The 25,348-nt window shown below is 47.3% G+C and overlaps 1 protein-coding gene across 1 annotated transcript in view; it reads left to right on the top strand.

Annotated features, from left to right (window-relative positions):
• Window positions 1-25,348, top strand: part of LOC120023230 (G2/M phase-specific E3 ubiquitin-protein ligase-like) — a 66,967-nt gene that overhangs the window by 33,956 nt on the left and 7,663 nt on the right. The gene's annotated exons all lie outside the window — the stretch shown is intronic.

The raw sequence follows: 25,348 nt of genomic DNA, 5'->3' as shown, positions 1-25,348 counted from the left end.
TGTTGTCCAGGCTCTACTGTATGGTCCGGTTACTGTATTATGGTCCGGCTCTACTGTATGTATGGTCCAGGCTCTATGTATGGTTTATGGTCCCAGGCTCTGTCCACTGTATGTATGGTCCAGGCTCTACTGTAGTGTATGGTCCAGGCTCTACTGTCTGATGTTGGTCAGGCTCTACTGGTATGTATGGTCCAGGCTCTACTGTATGTAGGCTCCAATAAGGCTCTACTGTATGTATGGTCCAGTGCTTCTACTGTATTTATGGTCCAGGCTCTACTGTATGTATGGTCCAGGACTCACTGTATGTTTGGTCCAGGATCTACTGTATGTATGGTCCAGGCTCTACTGTATGTATTGTCCAGGCTTTCACTGTAATGTATTGGTCCAGGTCTCTACTGTATGTATGCTGTCCTCGGTGCCTCTACTGTATGTATGGTCCAGGCTCTACTGTGATGTATTTGGTCCAGGTCTCTACTGTATGTAGGATCCCTCTAGCTGTGTGTCTGTCCAGGCTCTACTGTACTGTATGGTCCAGGCTCTACTGTATGTATGGTCCAGGATCTCTGTATGTTTGTCCAGGCTCTACTGTATGGTATGGTCCACAGGCTCTACTGTATGTATGGTCCAGGCCTCTACTGTATGTTGTCCGCCAGCTCTACTGTATGTTGGTCCAGGCTCTACTCTGTTATGGTCCGCGGCTCTACTGTATGTATGGTCCAGGCTCTACTGTATGTATGGTCCAGGCTCTACTTATGTATGGTCACAGGCTCTACTGTATGTAATGTTCCCAGGCTCTACTGTATTGTTTTGGTCCAGGCTCTACTGTATGTTGTCCAGGCTCTACTGTACTGTGTTGGTCCAGGCTCTACTGTATGGTCCAGTGCTCTACTGTATGTATGGTCCAGGCTCTACTGTATGTATGGTCAGACTCGAACTGTATGTTGGTCCAGGCTCTACTGTATGTATGGTCCCTAGTGCCGTCATATGATGTATGCCTCCAGGGCTCTGACTGTATCGTTTGGTCATTCACTGACCGTTGTATGGTGCTCACTATGTAGGTCGCAGGTCTACTGTATGTATGTTCCGACTCTACTAATGTTAACAAAATACGTATTTTCGACATAGTGTGATTGGTCCGTTAAGGGTCACTGTAGATGTCTTTAGAGCCTGGACCATAATACAGTAAGCCTGGACCAAACAAACATACAGTAGAGCCTGTACCATAACTTCACAGTAGAGCCTGGCATACATACAGTAGAGCCTGGACCTACCAATACAGTATGCCCTAGGTACCAAACATAAGCCAGTAGAGTCTGGACCATACATACAGTAGACACGAACATCTAGGACCATACATACCTAGTAGAGCGCCTGAGACCAAACAACAGTAACGACCAATACACCATAGAGCCTGGACCATACATACAGTAGAGCCTGGACCATACAGTACGAGCCTGACCAAACAACAGTAAGAGCCTGGACCACACTACGTGAAGAGCCTGACCAAAATCCGTGACAGTGTACATACAATACGTAGAGCCTGACCATACATCAGTAATAGGCTGGACCATACATACAGTAGACCTGGACCATACATACAGTAGAGCCTGGACCAGACAGTAAGGCCTGGACCAAATACAGTAGAGCCTGACCAATCATACAGTAGAGCCTGGACCATACTACATACAAGCCTGGACCATACATACAGTAAGCCTGGACCATAACATACAGTAGAGTCTGGATACATACATAGAAGCTCCATACATACAGTAGAGCCTGGACCCTACGTAGAGCCTGGATCTACATACAGTAGTCCTGGACCAAACAGTACAGTAGAGCCTGGACCATACATACAGTAGACGCCGGACCATACATACAGTAAGCCTGGACCAACATACAGTAGAGCCTGGACCATAACATACAGTAGAGCCTGGCACATACATACAGTAGAGCCTGGACCAAACATACAGTAGAGCCTGTACCATACATACAGTAGAGCCTGGACCATACATACAGTAGAGCCTGGACCATACATACAGTCGAGCCTGGACCATACATACAGTAGAGTGCCTGGACCATACATTACAGTAGAGCCTGGACCAAACATACAGTAGAGCCTGGACCATACATACGGTAGAGCCTGGACCATACATCAAAAACCAGGTCAAAAGCCTGGACCAACATAAGTAGAGCCTGGACCAACATACATTAGAGCCTGGACCAAACATACAGTAGAGCTCTGACCATACAGTAGAGCCTGGACCAAACATACAGTAGAGTCTGGACCATACATCAAGTGAGCCTGGACCATACATACAGTAGAGCCGGACCATACATACGTAGAGCCTGGACATACTACAGTAGAGCCTGGACCATACATACAGTAGAGGCTGGACCATACATACTAGAGATGGACCACTACAGTAGAGCCTGGACCTACATACAGTAGAGCCTGGACCAACTCGTAGAGCTGGACCATACATACAGTAGAAGCCTGGACCATTACTACAGTAAGCCTGGACCATACATACAGTAGAGCGCTGGAACCATACATACAGTAGACCTGGACCCATACATACAGTAGAGCCTGGCCATACATACAGTAGAGCCTGGACCATACATACAGTAGAGCCTGGACATAACTACGTAGAGCCCTGCCATACATACAGTAGAGCCTGGACCAAACATACAGTAGAGCCTGGACCATACATACAGTAGAGCCTGGACCATACAGTACAGTAGAGCCTGGACCATACAGTAGAGCCTGGACCAAACATACAGTAGCCTGGACTCAAAACTACAGTAGAGCCTGGACCATACATACAGTAGAGCCTGCCTACTACAGTAGAGCCTGGACCATACATACATAGAGCCTGAACATACATCAGTAGAGCCTGGACCATACAGTAGAGCCTGGACATACAGACAGTAGAGCCTGGACCAAACTACAGTAAGAGTCTGGACCATACATACAGTAGAGCCTGGACCATACATACAGTAAGAGCCTGGACCTACATACAGTAGAGCCTGGACCATCCATACAGTAGAGCCTGGACAATACATCAGTAGAGCCTGGACCATACATATAACAGTAGAGCCCGGACCATACATACATGAGCCTGGACCAAACATACATAGAGCTGGACCAACATACAGTAGAGCCTGGACCATACATACAGTAGAGCTGGACCAACAATAGTAGAGCCTGGACCATACATAACGTAGAGCCTGGACATACATACAGTAGAGCCTGACCAGACTACATTGAGCCTGACCATACATCAGTAGAGCCTGGACCATACATACAGTAGAGCCTGGACCAAACATACAGTAGAGCCTGGACCATACATACAGTAGAGCCTGACCATACAGTACATTAGAGCCTGGACCAAACATACAGTAGAGCCTGGACCAACATACAGTAGAGCCTGGGACATACATACAGTAGAGCCTGGACCATACAGTAGAGCCTGGACCAAACATACAGTAGAGAGCTAATCTGGACCATACAACAGTAGAGCCTGGACCTCATACAGTAGAAGCCTGGACCATACATACAGTAGAGCCTGGACCATACATACGTAGAGCCTGGACCATACATACAGTAGAGCTGACCATACTACAGTAGAGCCTGGACCATACATACAGTAGAGGCCTGGACCATACATACAGTAGAGCCTGGACCAAACATACAGTAGAGCTGGACCATACATACAGTAGAGGCCTGGACCATACATACAGTAGCGCCTGGACCAATACATACAGTAGGCCTGGACCATACATACAGTAAGAGCCTGGACCATACATACAGGTAGAGCCTGGACCTACTACAGTAGAGCCTGGACCATACAACAGTAGCCTGGACAACATCCAGTAAGAGTCTGGACCATACATACAGTAGAGCCTGGACCATACATACAGTGAGAGCCTGGACCAAACATACAGTAGAGCTGGACCATACATACAGTAGAGCCTGGACCTACATCAGTAGAGCCTGGACCATACATACGAGAGCCTGGACCAAACATACAGTAGAGACCTGGACCATACATACAGTAGAGCCTGGACCACTACAGTAGAGCTGGACCATAACATACAGTAGAGCCTGGACCATACATACAGTAGAGCCCTAGGACCATACAGTAGAGCCTGGACCAAACATACAGTAGAGCTGGACCATACATAAGTAGAGCCTGGCCATACATACGTAGAGCCTGAACAGTAGAGCCTGGACCATACATACATTAGAGCCTGGACCAAACTACAGTAGAGTCTGACCTACATACAGTAGAGCCTGGACCATACATAAAGTAGAGCCTGCGACCATACAGTAGAGCCTGACCATACATACAGTGAGCCTGATACGAGAGGACATACATACAGTAGAGCCTGGACCATACATACAGTATAGCTGGACCATACATACAGTAGACCCTGGACCATAATACAGTAAGCCTGACCATACATACAGTAGAGCCTGGACCATACATCAGTAGAGCCTGTGACATACATACAGTAGAGCCTGGACCATACATACAGTAGAGCCTGGACCATACATACAGTAGAGCCGGACCATACATACAGTAGAGCTGGACCAAACATGTAGAGCTGGACCATACATACAGTAGAGCCTGGACCATACATACAGTAGAGCCTGTACCATACAGTTAGAGCCTGGACCATACATACAGTAGAGCCTGACCATACATACAGTAGAGCGCTGGACCATACATACAGTAGAGCCCGGACCATACATACTTAGAGCCTGGACCATACATACAGTAGAGCATCACTGGACCAAACATACAGTAGAGTCTGGACCTACATACAGTACAGCCTGGACCATACATACAGTAGAGCCTGGACATATACATACAGTAGAGCTTGGACCATACTACAGTAGACCTGGACCAACATACAGTAGACTGGACCATACATACAGTAGAGCATGGACATACATACAGTAAGGCCTGGACCAAACATACAGTAGAGCTGGACCATACATACAGTAGAGCCTGGACCATAATACAGTAGACCCTGGACCAACATACAGTAAGCTGGACCAACATAAGTAGAGCCTGGACCATACCTAACAGTAGAGCCTGGACCATACACAGTAGACCTGACCAAACATACAGTAGACTGGACCATAACATACAGTATGCCTGACCATACATACAGTAGAGCCTGGCCCAAATCATACAGTAGAGCTGGACCATACATACAGTAGAGCCTGGACCATACATACAGTCGAGCCTGGACCATACAGTAGAGCCTGGAGCCAAACATACAGTAGAGCCTGACCAACATCAGTACAGTAGAGCCTGGACCATACATACAGTAGAGCCCTGGACCATACATACGTAGAAGCCTGGACATACATACAGTAGAGGCCTGGACATACTACAGTAGAGCCTGGACCATACATACAGTAGAGCCTGGACCATACATCAGTAGAGCCTGGACATACAGTAGAGCCTGGACCAAACATACGTAGAGTCTGACCATACATACAGTAGAGCCTGGACCATACATACAGTAAGCCTGCAATACAGTAGAGCCTGGACCATACTACAGTAGAGCCTGGACCCATCCATACAGTAGAGCGGGACCATACATCGTAGAGCCTGGACCAACATACAGTAGAGCCTGGACCAACATACAGTAGACCTGGACCAAACTACAGTAGGCTGGACCATACATACAGTAGAGCCTGGACCATACATACAGTAGAGCCTGGACCATACATACAGTAAGGCCTGGACCATACATACCAGTAGAGCTGGACCATACATACAGTAGAGCCTGGACCATACATACACAGTAGAGCCTGGACCATAACATACAGTAGACCCTGGACCAGAACATACAGTAGAGTCGGACATACATACAGTAGAGCCTGGACCATACATACAGTAGAGCCTGGACAAACATACAGTAGAGCTGACCATACATACAGTAGAGCCTGGACCATACATACAGTGGAGACCCTGGACATCATACAGTAGAGCCTGGACCAAACATACAGTAGAGCCTGGACCAAACATACAGTAGAGCCTGGACCATACATACAGTAGAGCCTGGACCATACATACAGTAGAAGGCCTGGACCATCATACAGTAGAAGCCTGGACCATACATACAGTAGAGCCTGGACCATACAGTAGAAGCCCTGGACCAAACATACAGTAAGATCCTGGACCAATACATACAGTACAGCCTGGACCATACATACAGTAGAGCCTGACCATACATACAGTAGAGCCTGGACCATCCATACAGTAGAGCCTGGACCATAACATATCAGTAGAGCCTGGACCATACTACAGTAGAGCCTGGACCATACATACAGTAGAGCCCGGACCATACATACAGTAGTCCTGGACCAACATACAGTAGAGCCTGGACCATACATACAGTAGAGCCGGACCATACAGTAAGAGCCTGGACCAACATACAGTAGAGCCGGGAGACCATACATACAGTAGAGCCCTGGACCATACATACAGTAGAGCCTGGACCAAACATACAGTAGAGCCTGGACCATACATACAGTAGAGGCCTGGACCATACATACAGTAGAGCCTGGACCAACATACAGTAGAGCCTGGACCATACATACAGTAGTAGCCTGGACCATACATACATAGAGCCTGGACCATACATACGTAGAGCCTGGACCAAACTACAGTAGAGCCTGACCATACAGTACATAGAGCCTACGCTAACAGTAGAGCTGACCAACATACGTAGAGTCTGGACAAACATACAGTAGAGCCTGGACCATACATACAGTAGAGCCTGACCATACATACAGTAAGCCTGGACCATACATACTGAGAGCCTGGACCATCATACAGTAGAGCTGGACCATACATACATTTAGAGCCTGGACCATACATACAGTAGAGCCCCACCTGGACCATACATACAGTAGAGCCTGACCACTCAGAAGTCGACATCATACAGTAAGAGCCTGGACCATACATACAGTAGAGCCTGGACCATACATACAGTAGCAGGCCTGGACCATACATACAGTAGAGCATGGACCATACATACAGTAGAGCCTGGACCATACAGACAGATTACTAGACCTGGACATACATACATAGACCCTGGACCAACATACAGTAGAGTCTGACCATACCTAAGTAAGCCTGACCATACATACAGTAGAGCCTGGACCAACTACAGTAGAGTCTGGACCATACATCAGTAGAGCCTGGACTCATGACATACAGTAGAGCCTGGACCTACATAGAGCCTGGACCAAACATACAGTAGAGCCTGGACCAAACATACAGTAGAGGCCCTGGCCCAACATACGAAGCCTGGACCCATACATACAGTAGAGCCTGGACCTACATACAGTAGAGCCTGGACCATACATACAGTAGAGCCTGGACCTACATACAGTAGAGCCTGGACCATACATACATGTAGAGCCTGGACCATACATACAGTAGACCTGGACCAAACATACAGTAGAGCTGGACCATACATACAGTGAGAGCCTGGACCATACATACAGTAGACCTGGACCATAATACAGTAGAGCCTGGACCATACTACAGTCAGAGCCTGGACCAAACATACAGTAGAGTCTGGACCATACATACAGTAGAGCCTGGACCATACATACAGTAGAGCCTGGACCATACAGTAGAGCCTGGCCATACATACAGTAGAGCCTGGCCCATACATACAGTAGAGCCTGGACCATACATACAGTAGAGCCTGACCATACATACAGTAGACCCTGGACCAACATACAGTAGAGTCTGACCATACATACAGTTAGCCTGGACCATACATACAGTAGAGCCTGGATCCATACATACAGTAGACCTGGACCATACATACAGTAGAGCCTGGACCATACGGTAGAGCCTGACCAAACATACAGTAGAGTCTGGACCATACATACAGTAGAGCTGGACCTACACAGTAGAGCTGGACCATACACAGTAGAGCCTGGACCATACATACAGTATAGCCTGGACCATACATACAGTAGAGCCCTGGACCATACTACAGTAGAGCCTGGACATACATACAGTAGAGCCTGGACCATACTTACAGTAGAGGTCCTTGACCAAACATACAGTAGAGTCTGGACCATACATACAGTAGAGCCTGCCCATACATTACAGTAGAGCCTGGACCATACTACAGTAGAGCCTTGGACCATACAATACAGTAGACGCCTGGACCAACATACAGTAGAGCTCTGGACCAACATACAGTGAGCCTGGACCATACATACAGTAGAGCCTGGACCAAACTACAGTAGAGTCTAGACCATACATACAGTAGAGCCTGGACCATACATACAGTAACCCTGGACCAAACTACTACTACGTACGAGTACTGGACCATACATACAGTAGAGCCTGGCCCATAACTACAGTAGAGCCTGGACCATACATAAAGTACAGCCTGGACAACATACAGTAGACCTGGACCATACATACAGTAGAGCCTGGACCATACAGTTAGCGACCTGGACCAAACTATCAGTAGAGCTGGGACCATACATACAGTAGAGCCTTGGACCATACATACAGTAGAGCCTGGACCATACATACAAGTAGAGCCTGGACCATAACATACAGTGGAGAGCTGGACCATACATACAGTAGAGCTGACCATACATACAGTAGAGCCTGGACCATACAGTAGAGCTGGATCATACATACAGTAGAGCCTGGACCAAACATACAGTGAGCCTGGACCATACATACACGTAGAGCCAGCGAACGACATACATACAGTAGAGCCCTGGACCAAACATACAGTAGGAGCCTGGACAAACACATATACCGTAGAGCCTGGACCATACATACAGTAGAGCCTGGACCAACATACAGTAGAGCCTGGACCATAACATACCGGAGAGCCGGACCATACATACAGTACGGAGCCTGGACCATACATACAGTAGAGCCTGGACCATACAGAAGTAGAGCCTGGACCATACATACAGTAGAGCCTGGACCATCAACTACAGTAGAGCCTGGACCATACATACAGTAGAGCCTAGACCATACATACAGTACGAGCCTGGACCAAACATAGGAGCCACAATAGAAGCCTGACATACATACGTGAGCCTGACTCATACAGTAAGAGCCCTGACCAAACATACAGTAGAGTCTGGACCATACAGTACAGTAGAGCCTGGACCATACATACAGTAGAGCCTCTGTGACCAACATACAGTAGAGCCTGGACCTACATCAGTAGAGCCTGGACCATACATACAGTAGAGCATGGACCATAACATACAGTAGAGCCTGGCCACTACATACAGTATAGCCTGTGACCATACATACAGTAGAGCCTGGACCATAACTACAGTATAGCTGGACCATACATCAGTAGGAGCCACTGGACCATACCATACAGTTAGAGCCTGGACCATACATACGTAGAGCCTGGACCATACATACAGTGAGCCCTGGACCATACATACAGTAGAGCCTGGACCAACATACAGTAAGCCTTGACCATACATACAGTAGACCACATGGACCAACTACAGTAGAGCTGGAACATACATACAGTAGAGCCTGGACCATAACATACAGTAGAGCCTGGACCAACACTACAGTAGAGCTGGACCATTACATACAGTAGAGTCCTGGACCATACATACAGTAGAGCCTGGACCATACACGTATAGAGCCTGGGCAACATACAGTAGAGCCTGGACCAAACATACAGTAGAGCCTGGACCCAAACATAACGACATCGTAGAGCCTGGACCATACATACAGTAGAGCCTGACATCATACATACAGTAAAGACCTGGACCATACATACAGTAGCAGAGCCTGGACCATACATACAGTAGAGCCTGACCAACATCTGACATCATAGCAGTAGAGCTGGACCATACATACATATAGAGGCCTGGACCATACATACAGTAGAGCCTGGACCATACTACAGTAGAGCCTGGACCATACATACAGTAACTGGACCAAACATACAGTAGAGCTGGACCATACATACAGTGAGCCTCGGACCATACATACAGTAGAGCCTGGAGCAACCAACATACAGTAAGGCCTGGACATACTACAAGAGCTACAGTAGAGCTGGACCATACATCAGTAGAGCCTGGACCAACATACAGTAGAGCCTGGAACCATACATACAGTACGAGCCTGGACCTACATACAGTAGAGCCTGGACCATACATACAGTAAGCCTGGACCATACATACAGTAGAGCCTGACCATACATACAGTAGAGCCTGGACCAACATACAGTAGAGCTGGACCATACATACAGTAGAGCCTGGACCATACTACAGTAGAGCCTGGACCATACATACAGTCGAGCCTGGACCAAACATACAGTAGAAGCCTGGACCCTACATACAGTAGAGCCTGGGACCATACAGTAGAGAGCCTGGACCAACATACAGTAGAGCTCTGGACCATACATACAGTAGAGCTGGACCATCATCATACAGTAGAGCCTGACCATACATACAGTAAGCCTGGACCAACATCAGAAACAGTAGAGCCTGGAATACATCAGTACAGCATGGACCATACATACATGACTAAAGAGCGTGGACCATACATACAGTAGAGCCTGGACCATACTTACAGTAGAGCCTGGACCAAACATACAGTACAGTCTGGACCATACTACAGTAGAGCCTGGACCATACATACAGTAGAGCCTGGACCAACTACATAGAGCCTGGACAGAACACAGTAGAGCATGGACCATACATACAGTAAGCCTGGACCATACAATACAGTAGAGTCCTGGACCATACATACAGTGAGACGGCCTGGACCATCACATACAGTAGAGTCTGGACCATACATACAGTAGAGCCTTGAGCATACATACAGTAGAGCCTGGACCATACATACAGTAGAGTCTGGACCATACACTACGTAGAGCCTGGACCATACATACAAGTAGAGCCTGGACCATACATACAGTAGAGCCTGGACCAACATACAGTAGAGCCTGACCAAACATACATAAGTAGCCTGGACCCAATACCTACAGTAGAGCCTGGACATACATACAGTAGAGCCTGGACCATACATACAGTAGAGCCTGGACATACATACAGTAAGCTGGCATACATACGTTAGAGCCTGGACCATACATACAGTAGAGCCTGGACCTACAGTAGAGCCTGGACCAAAACATACAGTAGAGCCTGGACCATACATACAGTAGACCTGGCTTGGACCTAAACAGTAGAGCTGGACCATACATACATGAGCCTGGACTATCAGTAGAGCCTGGACCACAACATACAGTAGAGTCTGGGACCATACATACAGTAGAGCCTGGACCATACATACAGTAGAGCCTGGACCATACATACAGTAGAGCCTGGACAAACATACAGTAGAGCCTGGACCATACATACAGTAGAGCCTGGACCTACTACATACATAGGCCTGGACCAACTACAGTAGCCTGGACCTAAACATAAGTAGAGTACTGGACCATACATACAGTAAGCCTGGCCATCATACAGTAGAGCTGGACCATACATACAGTAGAGCTGCGGACCATACATACAGTAGAGCCTGGACCATACATACAGTAGAGCTGGACCAACATACAGTAGATAGGTAGGACGCAAACATACAGTAGAGCCTGGACCATCATACAGTAGAGCTGGAACCATACATACAGTCAGAGCCTGGACCATACAGTAGAGCCTGGACCATACATACAGTATAGCCTGGAACTACTACAGTAGAGCCTGGACCATACATAAGTAGAGTCCTATGGACATACAACAGTAGACCTGGACCAACATACAGTAAGCTGGACCATCATCAGTAACCTGGACCATACATACAGTAGAGCCTGGAAACCATACATACAGTAGAGCCTGGACCATACATACAAGTAGAGCCTGGACCTACAGTACAGTAAGCCTGACCAAACATACAGTAGAAGTCTGGAGAACATACATACAGTAGAGCCTGGACCCTACATACAGTAGAGCCTGGACCAAACATACAGTAGAGTCTGTACCATACATACAGTAGAGCCTGGACCATACAGACAGTAGAGCCTGGACCAACCTACAGTAGAGTCTGACCATACATACAGTAGAGCCTGTGACCATACATACAGTAGAGGCCTGGACAACATACCGTACTGGACCAAATACAGTAGAGCTGGACCATACATAAAGTAGAGCCTGGACCATACATACAGTAGAGCCTGGACCAACATACAGTAGAGCCTGGACCATACATACAGTAGAGCCTGGAACCATACATACAGTAGAGCCTTGACCAAACATACATAGAGTGGTCTGGACCATACATACAGTAGAGCCTGGACCATACCTACAGAGTAGAGCCTGGACCATACATACGTAGACCGACCAAACTAAGTAAGCCTGGACTAATAACATCAGTAGAGCTGGGACCATTCAGTAGAGGCCTGTGAGCCATAACATACAGTCGAGCCTGGACCATACAGTACACGTAGAGCCTAGACCATGACCTACAGTAGAAGCCTGGACCATACATACAGTAGAGCCTGGACCAAATACAGTAGAGCCTGGACACATACATACAGTAGAGCCTGGACCACACATCCAGTAGAGCCTGGACCTACTTATAGCCGGGATCATACATACAGTAAGAGCCGCGGAACCAAACATACAGTAGTAGGTCTTGGACATTACATACAGTAGAGCCTGGACACATACATACAGTAGAGCTGAACATGTGCTGACCATAACTAACAGTGAGCCTGGACCATACATAAGTAGAGCCTGGACCAAATACCAGTAGAGCCTAGGACCATAATACAGTGAGCCTGGCGACCATACATACAGTAGAGCCAGGACCAACATACAGTAGAGCCTGGAACATACATACGGTAGAGCCTGGCCATAACTGTGATGGTCCAGGCTCTACTGTATGTATGGTCCAGGCTCTACTGTATGTTTGGTCCAGGCTCTACTGTATGTTGGTCCAGGCTCTACTGTATGGTCCAGGCTTACTGTATGTATGGTCCAGGCTCTACTGTATGTATGGTCCAGACTCTACTGTTGTTGGTCCAGGCTTCTGTATGTATGGTCCAGGCTTACTGTATGTATGTTCCAGACTCTACTGTATGTTTGGTCCAGGGTCTACTGTATGTATGGTCCAGGCTCTACGGTATGTATGGTCCAGGCTCTACTGTATGTATGGTCCAGGCTCTTACTGTATGTATGGTCCAGGCTCTACTGTATGTATGGTCCAGGCTCTACTGTATGTATGGTCCAGACTCTACTGTATGTTTGGTCCAGGCTCTACTGTATGTATGGTCCAGGATCTACTGTATGTATGTCAGGCTCTACTGTATGTATGGTCCATGCTCTACTGTATGTATGGTCCAGGCTCTACTGTATGTATGTATGGTCCAGGCTCTACTGTATGTATGGTCCAGGCTCTACTGTATGTATGGTCCAGGCTCTACCTGTATGTTATGGTCCAGGCTCTACTGTATGTATGGTTCCAGGCTCTACTGTATGTTATGGTCCAGGCTCTACTGTATGTATGGTCCAGGCTCTACTGTATGTATGGTCCAGGCTCTACTGTATGTATGGTCCAGCTCTACTGTATGTATGGTCCAGGCTCTACTGTATGTATGGTCCAGGCTCTACTGTATGTATGGTCCAGGCTCTACTGTATGTATGGTCCAGGCTCTACTGTATGTATTGGTCAGGCTCTACTGTATGTTGGTCCAGCTCTACTGTATGTATGGTCCAGGCTCTACTGTATGTATGGTCCAGGCTCTACTGTATGTTATGGTCCAGGCTCTACTGTATGTATGGTCCAGGCTCTACTGTATGTATGGTCCAGGCTCTACTGTATGTATGGTCCAGGCTCTACTGTATGTATGGTCCAGGCTCTACTGTATGTATGGTCCAGGCTCTACTGTATGTATGGTCCAGGCTCTACTGTATGTATGGTCCAGGCTCTACTGTATGTATGGTCCAGACTCTACTGTATGTTTGGTCCAGGCTCTACTGTATGTATGGTCCAGGCTCTACTGTATGTATGGTCCAGGCTCTACTGTATGTTGGTCCAGGCTCTACTGTATGTATGGTCCAGGCTCTACTGTATGTATGGTCCAGGCTCTACTGTATGTTTGGTCCAGGCTCTACTGTATGTATGATCCAGGCTCTACTGTATGGTCCAGGCTCTACTGTATGTATGGTCCAGGCTCTACTGTATGTATGGTCCAGACTCTACTGTATGTTTGGTCCAGGCTCTACTGTATGTATGGTCCAGGCTCTACTGTATGTATGGTCCAGGCTCTACTGTATGTATGGTCCAGGCTCTACTGTATGTTTGGTCCAGGCTCTACTGTATGGTCCAGGCTCTACTGTATGTATGGTCCAGGCTCTACTGTATGTATGGTCCAGGCTCTACTGTATGTATGGTCCAGGCTCTACTGTATGTATGGTCCAGGCTCTACTGTATGTTTGGTCCAGGCTCTACTGTATGTTTGGTCCAGGCTCTACTGTATGTTTGGTCCAGGCTCTACTGTATGGTCCAGGCTCTACTGTATGTATGGTCCAGGCTCTACTGTATGTATGGTCCAGACTCTACTGTATGTTTGGTCCAGGCTCTACTGTATGTATGGTCCAGGCTCTACTGTATGTATGGTCCAGACTCTACTGTATGTTTGGTCCAGGGTCTACTGTATGTATGGTCCAGGCTCTACTGTATGTATGGTCCAGGCTCTACTGTATGTATGGTCCAGACTCTACTGTATGTTTGGTCCAGGGTCTACTGTATTTATGGTCCAGGCTCTACTGTATGTATGGTCCAGGCTCTACTGTATGTATGGTCCAGGCTCTACTGTATGTATGGTCCAGACTCTACTGTATGTTTGGTCCAGGCTCTACTGTATGTATGGTCCAGGCTCTACTGTATGTATGGTCCAGGCTCTACTGTATGTATGGTCCAGGCTCTACTGTATGTATGGTCCAGGCTCTACTGTATGTATGGTCCAGGCTCTACTGTATGTATGGTCCAGACTCTACTGTATGTTTGGTCCAGGCTCTACTGTATGTATGGTCCAGGCTCTACTGTATGTATGGTCCAGGCTCTACTGTATGTATGGTCCAGGCTCTACTGTATGTATGGTCCAGGCTCTACTGTATGTATGGTCCAGGCTCTACTGTATGTATGGTCCAGGCTCTACTGTATGTATGGTCCAGGCTCTACTGTATGTATGGTCCAGGCTCTACTGTATGTATGGTCCAGTCTCTACTGTATGTATGGTCCAGGCTCTACTGTATGGTCCAGGCTCTACTGTATGTATGGTCCAGGCTCTACTGTATGTATAGTCCAGACTCTACTGTATGTTTGGTCCATGCTCTACTGTATGTATGGTCCAGGCTCTACTGTATGTATTGTCCAGGCTCTACTGTATGTATGGTCCAGGCTCTACTGTATGTATGGTCCAGGCTCTACTGTATGTATGGTCCAGGCTCTACTGTATGTATGGTCCAGACTCTACTGTATGTTTGGTCCAGGGTCTACTGTATGTATGGTCCAGGCTCTACTGTATGTATGGTCCAGGCTCTACTGTATGTATGGTCCAGGCTCTACTGTATGTATGGTCCAGACTCTACTGTATGTTTGGTCCAGGCTCTACTGTATGGTCCAGGCTCTACTGTATGTATGGTCCAGGCTCTACTGTATGTATGGTCCAGGCTCTACTGTATGTATGGTCCAGGCTCTACTGTATGTATGGTCCAGGCTCTACTGTATGTATGGTCCAGGCTCTACTGTATGTATGGTCCAGGCTCTACTGTATGTTTGGTCCAGGCTCTACTGTATGTTTGGTCCAGGCTCTACTGTATGTTTGGTCCAGGCTCTACTGTATGGTCCAGGCTCTACTGTATGTATGGTCCAGGCTCTACTGTATGTATGGTCCAGACTCTACTGTATGTTTGGTCCAGGCTCTACTGTATGTATGGTCCAGGCTCTACTGTATGTATGGTCCAGACTCTACTGTATGTTTGGTCCAGGGTCTACTGTATGTATGGTCCAGGCTCTACTGTATGTATGGTCCAGGCTCTACTGTATGTATGGTCCAGGCTCTACTGTATGTATGGTCCAGGCTCTACTGTATGTATGGTCCAGGCTCTACTGTATGTATGGTCCAGGCTCTACTGTATGTATGGTCCAGACTCTACTGTATGTTTGGTCCAGGCTCTACTGTATGTATGGTCCAGGCTCTACTGTATGTATGGTCCAGGCTCTACTGTATGTATGGTCCATGCTCTACTGTATGTATGGTCCAGGCTCTACTGTATGTATGGTCCAGGCTCTACTGTATGTATGGTCCAGGCTCTACTGTATGTATGGTCCAGGCTCTACTGTATGTATGGTCCAGACTCTACTGTATGTTTGGTCCAGGCTCTACTGTATGGTCCAGGCTCTACTGTATGTATGGTCCAGGCTCTACTGTATGTTTGGTCCAGGCTCTACTGTATGTTTGGTCCAGGCTCTACTGTATGTATGGTCCAGGCTCTACTGTATGTATGGTCCAGGCTCTACTGTATGTTTGGTCCAGGCTCTACTGTATGTATGGTCCAGGCTCTACTGTATGTATGGTCCAGGCTCTACTGTATATTTGGTCCAGGCTCTACTGTATGTATGGTCCAGGCTCTACTGTATGTATGGTCCAGGCTCTACTGTATGTTTGGTCCAGGCTCTACTGTATGTATGGTCCAGGCTCTACTGTATGTTTGGTCCAGGCTCTACTGTATGTTTGGTCCAGGCTCTACTGTATGTATGGTCCGGGCTCTACTGTATGTATGGTCCAGGCTCTACTGTATGTTTGGTCCAGGCTCTACTGTATGTATGGTCCAGGCTCTACTGTATGTATGGTCCAGGCTCTACTGTATGTATGGTCCAGGCTCTACTGTATGTATGGTCCAGACTCTACTGTATGTTTGGTCCAGGCTCTACTGTATGGTCCAGGCTCTACTGTATGTATGGTCCAGGCTCTACTGTATGTATGGTCCAGGCTCTACTGTATGTATGGTCCAGGCTCTACTGTATGTATGGTCCAGGCTCTACTGTATGTTTGGTCCAGGCTCTACTGTATGTTTGGTCCAGGCTCTACTGTATGGTCCAGGCTCTACTGTATGTATGGTCCAGGCTCTACTGTATGTATGGTCCAGACTCTACTGTATGTTTGGTCCAGGCTCTACTGTATGTATGGTCCAGGCTCTACTGTATGTATGTTCCAGACTCTACTGTATGTTTGGTCCAGGGTCTACTGTATGTATGGTCCAGGCTCTACGGTATGTATGGTCCAGGCTCTACTGTATGTATGGTCCAGGCTCTACTGTATGTATGGTCCAGGCTCTACTGTATGTATGGTCCAGGCTCTACTGTATGTATGGTCCAGGCTCTACTGTATGTATGGTCCAGACTCTACTGTATGTTTGGTCCAGGCTCTACTGTATGTATGGTCCAGGCTCTACTGTATGTATGGTCCAGGCTCTACTGTATGTATGGTCCATGCTCTACTGTATGTATGGTCCAGGCTCTACTGTATGTATGGTCCAGGCTCTACTGTATGTATGGTCCAGGCTCTACTGTATGTATGGTCCAGGCTCTACTGTATGTATGGTCCAGGCTCTACTGTATGTATGGTCCAGGCTCTACTGTATGTTTGGTCCAGGCTCTACTGTATGGTCCAGGCTCTACTGTATGTATGGTCCAGGCTCTACTGTATGTTTGGTCCAGGCTCTACTGTATGTTTGGTCCAGGCTCTACTGTATGTATGGTCCAGGCTCTACTGTATGTATGGTCCAGGCTCTACTGTATGTTTGGTCCAGGCTCTACTGTATGTATGGTCCAGGCTCTACTGTATGTATGGTCCAGGCTCTACTGTATGTATGGTCCAGGCTCTACTGTATGTATGGTCCAGGCTCTACTGTATGTATGGTCCAGGCTCTACTGTATGTTTGGTCCAGGCTCTACTGTATGTATGGTCCAGGCTCTACTGTATGTTTGGTCCAGGCTCTACTGTATGTTTGGTCCAGGCTCTACTGTATGTATGGTCCGGGCTCTACTGTATGTATGGTCCAGGCTCTACTGTATGTTTGGTCCAGGCTCTACTGTATGTATGGTCCAGGCTCTACTGTATGGTCCAGGCTCTACTGTATGTATGGTCCAGGCTCTACTGTATGTATGGTCCAGACTCTACTGTATGTTTGGTCCAGGCTCTACTGTATGTATGGTCCAGGCTCTACTGTATGTATGGTCCAGGCTCTACTGTATGTATGGTCCAGGCTCTACTGTATGTTTGGTCCAGGCTCTACTGTATGGTCCAGGCTCTACTGTATGTATGGTCCAGGCTCTACTGTATGTATGGTCCAGGCTCTACTGTATGTATGGTCCAGGCTCTACTGTATGTATGGTCCAGGCTCTACTGTATGTATGGTCCAGGCTCTACTGTATGTTTGGTCCAGGCTCTACTGTATGTTTGGTCCAGGCTCTACTGTATGTTTGGTCCAGGCTCTACTGTATGGTCCAGGCTCTACTGTATGTATGGTCCAGGCTCTACTGTATGTATGGTCCAGACTCTACTGTATGTTTGGTCCAGGGTCTACTGTATGTATGGTCCAGGCTCTACTGTATGTATGGTCCAGGCTCTACTGTATGTATGGTCCAGACTCTACTGTATGTTTGGTCCAGGGTCTACTGTATGTATGGTCCAGGCTCTACTGTATGTATGGTCCAGGCTCTACTGTATGTATGGTCCAGGCTCTACTGTATGTATGGTCCAGGCTCTACTGTATGTATGGTCCAGACTCTACTGTATGTTTGGTCCAGGCTCTACTGTATGTATGGTCCAGGCTCTACTGTATGTATGGTCCAGGCTCTACTGTATGTATGGTCCATGCTCTACTGTATGTATGGTCCAGGCTCTACTGTATGTATGGTCCAGGCTCTACTGTATGTATGGTCCAGGCTCTACTGTATGTATGGTCCAGACTCTACTGTATGTTTGGTCCAGGCTCTACTGTATGGTCCAGGCTCTACTGTATGTATGGTCCAGGCTCTACTGTATGTATGGTCCAGGCTCTACTGTATGTATGGTCCAGGCTCTACTGTATGTTTGGTCCAGGCTCTACTGTATGTATGGTCCAGGCTCTACTGTATGTTTGGTCCAGGCTCTACTGTATGTATGGTCCAGGCTCTACTGTATGTATGGTCCAGGCTCTACTGTATGTTTGGTCCAGGCTCTACTGTATGTATGGTCCAGGCTCTACTGTATGTATGGTCCAGGCTCTACTGTATGTATGGTCCAGGCTCTACTGTATGTATGGTCCAGGCTCTACTGTATGTATGGTCCAGGCTCTACTGTATGTTTGGTCCAGGCTCTACTGTATGTATGGTCCAGGCTCTACTGTATGTTTGGTCCAGGCTCTACTGTATGTTTGGTCCAGGCTCTACTGTATGTATGGTCCGGGCTCTACTGTATGTATGTTCCAGGCTCTACTGTATGTTTGGTCCAGGCTCTACTGTATGTATGGTCCAGGCTCTACTGTATGTATGGTCCAGGCTCTACTGTATGTATGGTCCAGGCTCTACTATATGTATGGTCCAGGCTCTACTGTATGTATGGTCCAGGTTCTACTGTATGTATGGTCCAGGCTCTACTGTATGTATGGTCCAGGGTCTACTGTATGGTCCAGGCTCTACTGTATGGTCCAGGCTCTACTGTATGTATGGTCCATGCTCTACTGTATGTATGGTCCATGCTCTACTGTATGTATGGTCCAGGCTCTACTGTATGTATGGTCCAGGTTCTACTGTATGTATGGTCCAGACTCTACTGTATGTATGGTCCAGGCTCTACTGTATGTATGGTCCAGGCTCTACTGTATGTATGGTCCAGGCTCTACTGTATGTATGGTCCATGCTCTACTGTATGTATGGTCCAGGCTCTACTGTATGTATGGTCCAGGCTCTACTGTATGTATGGTCCAGGCTCTACTGTATGTATGGTCCAGGCTCTACTGTATGTATGGTACAGGGTCTACTGTATGGTCCAGGCTCTACTGTATGTATGGTCCAGGGTCTACTGTATGGTCCAGGCTCTACTGTATGGTCCAGGCTCTACTGTATGTATGGTCCATGCTCTACTGTATGTATGGTCCAGGCTCTACTGTATGTATGGTCCAGGCTCTACTGTATGTATGGTCCAGGTTCTACTGTATGTATGGTCCAGACTCTACTGTATGTATGGTCCAGGCTCTACTGTATGTATGGTCCAGGCTCTACTGTATGTATGGTCCAGGCTCTACTGTATGTATGGTCCATGCTCTACTGTATGTATGGTCCAGGCTCTACTGTATGTATGGTCCAGGCTCTACTGTATGTATGGTCCAGGCTCTACTGTATGTATGGTCCAGGCTCTACTATATGTATGGTCCAGGCTCTACTGTATGTATGGTCCAGACTCTACTGTATGTATGGTCCAGGCTCTACTGTATGTATGGTCCAGGCTCTACTGTACTATATGTATGGTCCAGGCTCTACTGTATTGTCCAGGCTCTACTGTATGTATGGTCCAGGCTCTACTGTATGTATGGTCCAGGCTCTACTGTATGGTCCAGGCTCTACTGTATGTATGGTCCAGGCTCTACTGTATTTATGGTCCAGGCTCTACTGTACTGTATGGTCCAGGCTCTACTGTACTGTATGGTCCAGGCTCTACTGTATGTATGGTCCAGGCTCTAATGTACAGTATTTATGTCCAGGCTCTACTGTACTGTATTTATGGTCCAGGCTCTACTATATGTATGGTCCAGGCTCTACTATATGTATGGGCTAGGCTCTACTGTACTATATGTATGGGCCAGGCTCTACTGTACTGTATGGATGGTCCAGGCTCTACTGTACTGTATGTATGGTCCAGGCTCTACTGTACTGTATGTATGGGCCAGGCTCTACTGTATGTATGGTCCAGACTCTACTGTATGTTTGGTCCAGGCTCTACTGTATGTATGGTCCAGGCTCTACTGTATGTATGGTCCAGGCTCTACTGTATGTATGGTCCAGGCTCTACTGTATGTTTGGTCCAGGCTCTACTGTATGTATGGTCCAGGCTCTACTGTATGTATGGTCCAGGCTCTACTGTATGTATGGTCCAGGCTCTACTGTATGTATGGTCCAGGCTCTACTGTATGTATGGTCCAGGCTCTACTGTATGTATGGTCCAGGCTCTACTGTATGTTTGGTCCAGGCTCTACTGTATGTTTGGTCCAGGCTCTACTGTATGTTTGGTCCAGGCTCTACTGTATGGTCCAGGCTCTACTGTATGTATGGTCCAGGCTCTACTGTATGTATGGTCCAGACTCTACTGTATGTTTGGTCCAGGCTCTACTGTATGTATGGTCCAGGCTCTACTGTATGTATGGTCCAGACTCTACTGTATGTTTGGTCCAGGGTCTACTGTATGTATGGTCCAGGCTCTACTGTATGTATGGTCCAGGCTCTACTGTATGTATGGTCCAGACTCTACTGTATGTTTGGTCCAGGGTCTACTGTATGTATGGTCCAGGCTCTACTGTATGTATGGTCCAGGCTCTACTGTATGTATGGTCCAGGCTCTACTGTATGTATGGTCCAGACTCTACTGTATGTTTGGTCCAGGCTCTACTGTATGTATGGTCCAGGCTCTACTGTATGTATGGTCCAGGCTCTACTGTATGTATGGTCCATGCTCTACTGTATGTATGGTCCAGGCTCTACTGTATGTATGGTCCAGGCTCTACTGTATGTATGGTCCAGGCTCTACTGTATGTATGGTCCAGACTCTACTGTATGTTTGGTCCAGGCTCTACTGTATGGTCCAGGCTCTACTGTATGTATGGTCCAGGCTCTACTGTATGTATGGTCCAGGCTCTACTGTATGTATGGTCCAGGCTCTACTGTATGTTTGGTCCAGGCTCTACTGTATGTATGGTCCAGGCTCTACTGTATGTTTGGTCCAGGCTCTACTGTATGTATGGTCCAGGCTCTACTGTATGTATGGTCCAGGCTCTACTGTATGTTTGGTCCAGGCTCTACTGTATGTATGGTCCAGGCTCTACTGTATGTATGGTCCAGGCTCTACTGTATGTATGGTCCAGGCTCTACTGTATGTATGGTCCAGGCTCTACTGTATGTATGGTCCAGGCTCTACTGTATGTTTGGTCCAGGCTCTACTGTATGTATGGTCCAGGCTCTACTGTATGTTTGGTCCAGGCTCTACTGTATGTTTGGTCCAGGCTCTACTGTATGTATGGTCCGGGCTCTACTGTATGTATGGTCCAGGCTCTACTGTATGTTTGGTCCAGGCTCTACTGTATGTATGGTCCAGGCTCTACTGTATGTATGGTCCAGGCTCTACTGTATGTATGGTCCAGGCTCTACTATATGTATGGTCCAGGCTCTACTGTATGTATGGTCCAGGTTCTACTGTATGTATGGTCCAGGCTCTACTGTATGTATGGTCCAGGGTCTACTGTATGGTCCAGGCTCTACTGTATGGTCCAGGCTCTACTGTATGTATGGTCCATGCTCTACTGTATGTATGGTCCATGCTCTACTGTATGTATGGTCCAGGCTCTACTGTATGTATGGTCCAGGTTCTACTGTATGTATGGTCCAGACTCTACTGTATGTATGGTCCAGGCTCTACTGTATGTATGGTCCAGGCTCTACTGTATGTATGGTCCAGGCTCTACTGTATGTATGGTCCAGGCTCTACTGTATGTATGGTCCAGGCTCTACTGTATGTATGGTCCAGGCTCTACTGTATGTATGGTCCAGGCTCTACTGTATGTATGGTCCAGGGTCTACTGTATGGTCCAGGCTCTACTGTATGTATGGTCCAGGGTCTACTGTATGGTCCAGGCTCTACTGTATGGTCCAGGCTCTACTGTATGTATGGTCCATGCTCTACTGTATGTATGGTCCAGGCTCTACTGTATGTATGGTCCAGGCTCTACTGTATGTATGGTCCAGGTTCTACTGTATGTATGGTCCAGACTCTACTGTATGTATGGTCCAGGCTCTACTGTATGTATGGTCCAGGCTCTACTGTATGTATGGTCCAGGCTCTACTGTATGTATGGTCCATGCTCTACTGTATGTATGGTCCAGGCTCTACTGTATGTATGGTCCAGGCTCTACTGTATGTATGGTCCAGGCTCTACTGTATGTATGGTCCAGGCTCTACTATATGTATGGTCCAGGCTCTACTGTATGTATGGTCCAGACTCTACTGTATGTATGGTCCAGGCTCTACTGTATGTATGGTCCAGGCTCTACTGTACTATATGTATGGTCCAGGCTCTACTGTATTGTCCAGGCTCTACTGTATGTATGGTCCAGGCTCTACTGTATGTATGGTCCAGGCTCTACTGTATGTATGGTCCAGGCTCTACTGTATGGTCCAGGCTCTACTGTATGTATGGTCCAGGCTCTACTGTATTTATGGTCCAGGCTCTACTGTACTGTATGGTCCAGGCTCTACTGTACTGTATGGTCCAGGCTCTACTGTATGTATGGTCCAGGCTCTAATGTACAGTATTTATGTCCAGGCTCTACTGTACTGTATTTATGGTCCAGGCTCTACTATATGTATGGTCCAGGCTCTACTATACGTATGGGCTAGGCTCTACTGTACTATATGTATGGGCCAGGCTCTACTGTACTGTATGGATGGTCCAGGCTCTACTGTACTGTATGTATGGTCCAGGCTCTACTGTACTGTATGTATGGGCCAGGCTCTACTGTACTGTATGTATGGTCCAGACTCTACTGTATGTATGGTCCAGGCTCTAATGTACAGTATTTATGTCCAGGCTCTACTGTACTGTATTTATGGTCCAGGCTCTACTATATGTATGGTCCAGGCTCTACTATATGTATGGGCCAGGCTCTACTGTACTATATGTATGGGCCAGGCTCTACTGTACTATATGTATGGTCCAGGCTGTACTGTACTGTATGTATGGTCCAAGCTGTACTCTACTATATGTATGGTCCAGGCTCTACTGTATGTATGGTCCAGGCTCTACTGTATGTATGGTCCAGGCTCTACTGTATGTATGGTCTAGGCTCTACTGTACTGTATGTATGGTCCAGGCTCTACTGTATGTATGTATGGTCCAGGTTCTACTGTATGTATGGTCCAGGTTCTACTGTACTGTATGGTCCAGGTTCTACTGTACTTTATGGTCCATGATCTATTGTACTGTGTGGTCCAGGCTGCACTGTACTGTATTTATGGTCCAGGCTCTACTGTATGTATGGTCCAGGCTCTAATGTATTGTATTTATGGTCCAGGCTCGACTGTATTGATGGTCCAGGCTCTACTGTGTGTATGATCCAGGCTCTACTGTACTCTGTGTATGGTCCAGGCACTACTGTACTGTATTTATGGTCCAGGCTCTAATGTATTGTATTTATGGTCCAGGCTCGACTGTATTGATGGTCCAGGCTCTACTGTGTGTATGATCCAGGCTCTACTGTACTCTGTGTATGGTCCAGGCACTACTGTACTGTATTTATGGTCCAGGCTCTAATGTATTGTATTTATGGTCCAGGCTCGACTGTATTTATGGTCCAGGCTCTACTGTGTGTATGGTCCAGGCTCTAATGTATTGTATTTATGGTCCAGGCTCGACTGTATTTATGGTCCAGGCTCTACTGTGTGTATGGTCTAGGCTCTACTGTACTGTGTGTATGGTCCAGGCTCTTCTGTGTGTATGATCCAGGCTCTACTGTACTGTGTGTATGGTCCAGGCTCTACTGTGTGTATGATCCAGGCTCTACTGTACTGTGTGTATGGTCCAGGCTCTACTGTGTGTATGGTCCAGGCTCTACTGTGTGTATGATCCAGGCTCTACTTTACTGTGTGTATGGTACAGGCTCTACTGTACTGTATTTATGGTCCAGGCTCTACTGTATGTATGTATGGTCCAGGCTGTACTGTACTGTGTGGTCCAGGCTCTACTGTATGTATGTATGGTCTAGGCTCTACTGTACTGTATGTATGGTCCAGGCTGTACTGTACTGTATGTATGGTCCAGGCTGTACTGTACTGTATGTATGGTCCAGGCTGTACTGTACTGTATGTATGGTCCAGGCTCTACTGTACTGTATGTATGGTCCAGGCTCTACTGTACTATATGTATGGTCCAGGCTCTACTGTACTGTGTAGTCCAGGCTCTACTGTATGTATGGTCCAGGTTCTACTGTACTGTATGGTCCATTCTCTACTGTATGTATGGTCCAGGTTCTACTGTACT

The sequence above is a fragment of the Salvelinus namaycush genome, chromosome 28 (genome assembly GCF_016432855.1).
Source record: "Salvelinus namaycush isolate Seneca chromosome 28, SaNama_1.0, whole genome shotgun sequence".
In the NCBI taxonomy this organism is placed as follows: Eukaryota; Metazoa; Chordata; class Actinopteri; order Salmoniformes; family Salmonidae; genus Salvelinus; species Salvelinus namaycush.
This window is presented reverse-complemented; position numbering and strand designations above follow the sequence as displayed.